The sequence below is a fragment of the Balaenoptera musculus genome, chromosome 17, assembly GCF_009873245.2.
Source record: "Balaenoptera musculus isolate JJ_BM4_2016_0621 chromosome 17, mBalMus1.pri.v3, whole genome shotgun sequence".
Lineage (NCBI taxonomy): Eukaryota > Metazoa > Chordata > Mammalia > Artiodactyla > Balaenopteridae > Balaenoptera > Balaenoptera musculus.
Genome location: NC_045801.1, coordinates 23604923 through 23610922, shown reverse-complemented (window position 1 = coordinate 23610922; position 6000 = coordinate 23604923). Strand labels below are relative to the sequence as shown.

Genomic DNA, 6000 nt, shown 5'->3' with positions numbered 1-6000 from the left:
GGAATCAGACTCCCTGACTTCAGACTATACTACAAAGCTACAGTAATCAAGATAATATGGTACTGGCACAAAAACAGAAATATAGATCAATGGAACAGGATAGAAAGCCCAGAGATAAACCCACGCACCTATGGTCATCTAATCTATGACAAAGGAGGCAAAGATATACAATGGAGAAAAGACAGTCTCTTCAATAAGTGGTGCTGGGAAAACTGGACAACTACATCTAAAAGAATGAAATTAGAACACTCCCTAACACCATACACAAAAATAAACTCAAAATGGATTCGAGACCTAAATGTAAGACCAGATGCTATAAAACTCTTAGAGGAAACACAAGAAGAACATTCTTTGACATAAATCACAGCAAGATCTTTTATGATCCACCACCTAGAGTAATGGAAATAAAAACAAAAATAAACAAATGGGACCTAATGAAACTTAAAAGCTTTTGAGCAGCAAAGGAAACCATAAAAAATACGAAAAGACAACCTTCAGAATGGGAGAAGATATTTGCAAACTAATCAACGGACAAAGGATTAGTCTCCAAAATATATAAACAGCTCATGCAGCTCAATATAAAAAAAAACAACCCAATCCAAAAATGGGCAGAAGACCTAAACAGACATTTCTCCAAAGAAGACGTACAGATTGCCCACAAACACATGAAAGAATGCTCAACATCATTAATCATTAGAGAAATGCAAATCAAAACTACAATGAGGTATCACCTCACACCAGTTAGAATGGGCATCATCAGAAAATCTACAAATAACAAATGCTGGAGAGGGTGTGGAGAAAAGGGAACCCTCTTGCACTGTTGATGGGAATGTAAATTGATACAGCCACTATGGAGAACAGTATGGAGGTTCCTTAAAAACCCAAAACTAGAATTACCATATGATCCAGCAATCCCACTACTGGGCATATACCGAGAGAAAACCATAATTGAAAAAGACACATGCACCCCAATGTTCATTGCAGCACTATTTACAATAGCCAGGTCATGGAAGCAACCTAAATGCCCATCGACAGGCAAATGGATAAAGAAGATGTGGTATATATATATACAATGGAATATTACTTCACCATAAAAAGGAACGAAATGGGGTCATTTGTTGAGACGTGGATGCGTCTAGAGACTGTCATACAGAGTGAGGTAAGTCAGAGAGAAAAACAAATATCATATATTAACGCATATATGTGGAACCTAGAAAAATGCTACTGCTGAACAGGTTTGCAGGGCAGAAATTGAGACACAGATACAGATGTAGAGAACAAATGTATGGACCCCAAGGGGGGAAAGTGGCGGGGGGGTGCGGGGGTGGTGTAATGAATTGGGCAATTGGGATTGACATGTATACACTGATGTGTATAAAATTGATGACTAATAAGATCCTGCTGTATAAAAAAATTAAAAAAATTTAGAAACATTTAACAGTTTAATCAACCATGTAGTTTGTACCAGAGTACAAATGGTCTTAAATTATTGCATTTTTTTTGGAGTGGTTATTGTATCAAGAAAATCATACTTCACCAAAACCACAGCATCAACTTTCAAACTCTTTTCAAAGAGTTTCTGATTTTCAACTTAGAAGAGAAAAATAGCATTTCATGACTGCATCTTTTGCCTATAAGATGCATGATAGACTATACTAGGCTCTTCACAAGAATTGCAACATGTTCATTTCCTTCTTATGTCACCAAAAATAAGCACACAGTGTAAATATGAAACAAACAAAAAAGAATAATTAATAATTGTTGCAGGCAATCTTGTTTCAAATATTTTCTTCATTTGCTTCACAGAGCCCATTAAAAAACTCATACTGACTCATGCAGGATTATTTCCCAGGCTCTAAAACACTGCAAAAAGTTTTATGCCACCAGGAAGCCATAGTAATCCAGTTCCAAGGATAGAATAGAAAATGCTGCATACAAAGCATATACCAAACCACCTCAATCTGGTATGAAAACTACGGGACAAAACATCCAGGATCTCTGTGGTCAGGCTACGCTCTTTGTCACCCTGGTCACTCAGGAACCTCTGCAGCTTCTTCCTGGCCATTTTCCTAGGCTGCACTGCTGACTATTCCTAGGAGTAGAATGGCTAGGTCATATGGCAACGCTATATTTAGTTTTTTGAGGAACAACCTAACTTTTTTCCCATTTTACCTTTCCATCATTTTACATTTCCACAAATAATGTACCAAAATTCCAGTTTCTCCACATCCTTATTAACACTCGTTATTTTCATTTTTAAATTTTATTTTCTTATATCCATCTTAGTACATGTGAAATGATATCTTATTGTGGTTCTGATTTTCATTTCTCTAGTGACTAACGATGTTGAATGTCTTTTCATGTTCTTATAGGCCATTTGTATGTCTTTGGAGAAATGTCTATTCAAGTCCTTTGCCCATCGTTTGTCTTTTTGTTGAGTTTTAAGAGTTCTTTAAATACATTGAATTTTAAATGTTTATCAGATCTAGGATTTGCAAATATTTTCTCCCATTCTTTAGGCTGTCTTTTCAACTCCTTGATAATGTCCTTTAATACGCAAAATGTTTAAATTTTGATAAAGTTCAACTTATTTTTTTGTGGTTGCTGCTGTGCTTTTGGTGTCATATTTAAGAATCCATTGCCAATCCCAAGGTCATGAAGATTTACCCCTATGTTTTCTTCTAAGATTTTACAGTTTTTAGCACTTATATTGTTGATCCATTTTTAGTCAATTTTTGTATATGAAATAAAGTAGGTGTTCAATGAAATTCTTTTGCACGTAGAATTCCAATTGTCCCAGCACCATTTGCGGAAGAGATTATTCTTTTCCCATTGAGTGGACTTGGCATCCTTGTCAAAAAGCAATTGGCCATAGCTCTATGTTTTATTTCTGTACTCTCAATTCTATATATACAATTTTCTGGAGAATGGGTTAATTGCTTTCATGGGAAGATGCAGGATTATGATAATCTCTCCCTCCCAGCAAAAGAGTTAAGTTCCACTATTTTAAAAGAAAACTAGCATTGTCAACTTTTTTTAAAAAAATGCATCTGGTAAACATATGGGAAAGTAATGGAAGGGGTAAGGGGAAGGGGGAGGGAAATATATGATTATGATGGAAAACTCAGAATATTGATCTTCATTATTGAATAAAATAAAATATATATAAATATGTAAAATAAAATATCTTTTTATTTCTCTTGATTTAGAAAGGAACAGAATCAATCATATTCTGTACTAAGGTTGTCTTTATAAATAAAACAAGACCAGTTAGATAAGCTTTTATTAAATATACATATTTTCTTTTAGTGTCTTGGTCTTTGTGTGGATATAGAGCAATAGTTCTTAAATTGTGGTCCTTGAGCAGCAGAAACAGCAACTGGATGCTGGTTAGAAATGCAAATTCTGTGGCTCCAGGCTAGACCTACATAATCTGAAACTCTGGGAGGAGGCCAAGCAATCTGTGTTTTAACAAGGAGATTCAAACCAGGGTAAAATTTGAGACCCACTAGTAAATAAAGATAATAAAATGTCCATGACCTCAGATGAATGGCTTCTCTACTTACCTCCTTTAATTTCCCCAAACCAGCATCAGATCAGAGGACCTGAATATATTAAGTATTCAACAAATGTTTATTTTGAATAGGCAACTATTACCTAATTAAACCCTGAGTTAGATTCTGGGAACAAGAGAAAGAAAGAAAAGCATCAGCACTCAGGGTGAAACAAACTTGCACAAAAGCCTTCTGAATCACTGATAAGCTGAGGGCTGTAAGAGTTATCCCCAGAGAGTGTCATTAGAACCCAGAAGAGTTTGACTTAGCTGCCTGGGTGGAAGAGGAAAGGATAGTGAAAACTTACTCAGAGGAAGAGAATCTAAGCTGAGTTTTTAAGGATGAATAGAAGCTTTAGAGAATGACAGTGGGTGAAGGGTATTTCTTGCAGGGGTAATTGTACATGAAAATATGATACGGCAAGGCTTATGTGAGGATTTGGGAAATAACAAGTCTTTTTCCTTTTGGAGGAGGTATAGTGCACATAGAAGCTGACTGTGCGTGGCTGAAATTGAAATTAGAGAGATAATAAGGTCTGGATCATGAAGGGCCTTGACTACCATGCTTAGGTAGGTGGCATTCATCCAGTAGGTAGGCACTGTGCGTCATGGAAACATTTTAAGCCAGAAAGTAAAACAAAGATCCTTAAATTTTAGAATAATGATGTTGACAGCTGATTAGTTGATAACTGGGAAAGGAGTCAGAGCGAAGAGAGAAAAATGTGTTAGACGTTTATTATGTATTTCTTGCAATAACTTCCTAATACATCTAAAGTGAAACAATAGTTTGAATACATATAAATATGAATGCGTTCAGAGCACAAGTATTTGTAGTTTAAAATATGAATTTTCTATTATTTATAACGTTAGTGATGTCTTCATTGATATGAGGTAAAAACTCTTAAACAATTGTATTAAAGATCTCAGTAAAGAATGTAGTGACTCTATTACAAAGTAATTTTTTTAAGTCAAATGAAGAAAAATACTTGCATAGATGATTTTTTTGTTTTTCCTCCAAATTTGTAACTTCAAGGTGTATTTGAAATGTATACTTAGAAACATTTACTTAATAACTGGTTTATAGGATATGGTCCTCAGTTTAGGAAAGAAAAAGGTTAATCAGTTGGATTCAAAATAGTAATATATAGCTTTAATAGCATGGAATTTTCAATAGACATACCATTTTCTTTCCTCTTATTGTTCGTATATTGTCAGTTGATTATTTTTAAATTGGGGTCTATGTCTTATTTCCTCATAGAAAAAAATTTTCACAACTAAAACTAATGATTCTCCTCTTTCGTCTTTTTATTCTCCCTTCCTAATATTTCCATCACCCTTATTCAAGGCCCTTAAGTAAAATAAAGATCTTCTTTCCCCTTTTTTTCTTTCTTCCTTTCTAATTGTTTGGGACCTATAGATTCAAGGGACCCATGTACCTAGAACTCATTTCCCGTTTTTGTACACAGAGAAACTCCTGTGATAGCCAGTTATAGCTCAGGAAGGGTTAGAAGTTATATGTGTCTAGATCTGAGAAGACCAAAAGATATCACCATTAAATTGCAAAAAGAACACTCACTTCTGCTTAAGCAGATAGAATATAATATTTCAGGAAGTCTAAACTCTCAAGAAAAGGTTATTATTTAGTAATAAAAGAAGATGAAATATTTAATAAATTGTTATGAAAAATAAACTATACTTGGAACTAAACCAAAAGGAGGTTATACTGAAACATTGCCTAGTAGACCCACACAAAAATCATTTAATCATCTAGGCCTATATTTGACTTGCTGTTTATTATTAATTAAATCTTAAAGTCTATGAAGTTACATCTTGACTTGTGGATTTTTGTCTGGTAGAGATGTAAATTGTCTTCTGTCTGATAGAACCGATTGCCCCGAAGGTTATAGTTTTGTTGCCTTATTGAACATTAACCAGTTTGTATCTTACCATGTCCTTGCTCAGCAGAAGGAGCTAGGAATATCTCTGGAGCCTCTTTTATGGGACACCAATCTCATTTATGAGAATATCTCTGTAGCCCACCATATCTGGAAACATACTAGAAAGGCAATTCTGGAGAATGTAGTTTATCCTAGGCAAGTTGACACACCACAAAAGCCATATCTGAATATTTATAGACTCTATTCTAAGGTCTGAGTGTGTTCTCCCCAAATTCATACATTGCATCTTAACTCCCAAAGCTGATGGTATTAGAAGGTGGGATCTTTTGGGGAGTGATTGGATCATGAGGGCAAAGCTCTCATAAATGAGAGCTCCAGTCACTTATTTTGCTTATAACCCACTCCATCTGACTGGTTTAGCCAGGTTTAACAGAGACAGGAAAAATACAAAGGATATGATGACCAGGTAAGCTACTCTGGTCAAATGCTGCATCCTATCAGTCAGTTGAAATCAACAGGATGGAATGGCAAGTAAGAAGAAACTCTGGG

The 6000-nt window shown here is 35.1% G+C and overlaps 1 pseudogene; it reads right to left on the bottom strand.

Moving 5' to 3' along the window:
- Positions 1-1586: 1586 nt before the first annotated feature.
- Positions 1587-2065, bottom strand: LOC118883805 (annotated as a pseudogene).
- Positions 2066-6000: the final 3935 nt, after the last annotated feature.